Source organism: Platichthys flesus, chromosome 1 (assembly GCF_949316205.1).
Source record: "Platichthys flesus chromosome 1, fPlaFle2.1, whole genome shotgun sequence".
NCBI lineage: Eukaryota > Metazoa > Chordata > Actinopteri > Pleuronectiformes > Pleuronectidae > Platichthys > Platichthys flesus.
In genome coordinates, this window is record NC_084945.1 from 10,917,875 (window position 1) to 10,918,097 (window position 223).

Below are 223 nucleotides of genomic sequence, written 5' to 3' on the forward strand. Positions count from 1 at the left end.
TTGTTTTGTGTCTGTTCTGAAACCCTTTATGTGTTTGCTCGTCTCTTTGTGGTCATTTTACACCTATTTGTTGTTGTTTGTGTCTATTTCAGTCCTTTCGAATCACTTTGCATGTTATTTTTCAGTGACATTCTGCAGGTGAAGCCCAGGGCCTCCCCTGATCGTTTGGGCCCCTGGACCCGCCCCTGCTAGCGGTGCACCATGTTTACAGAGCGGTGTGAGG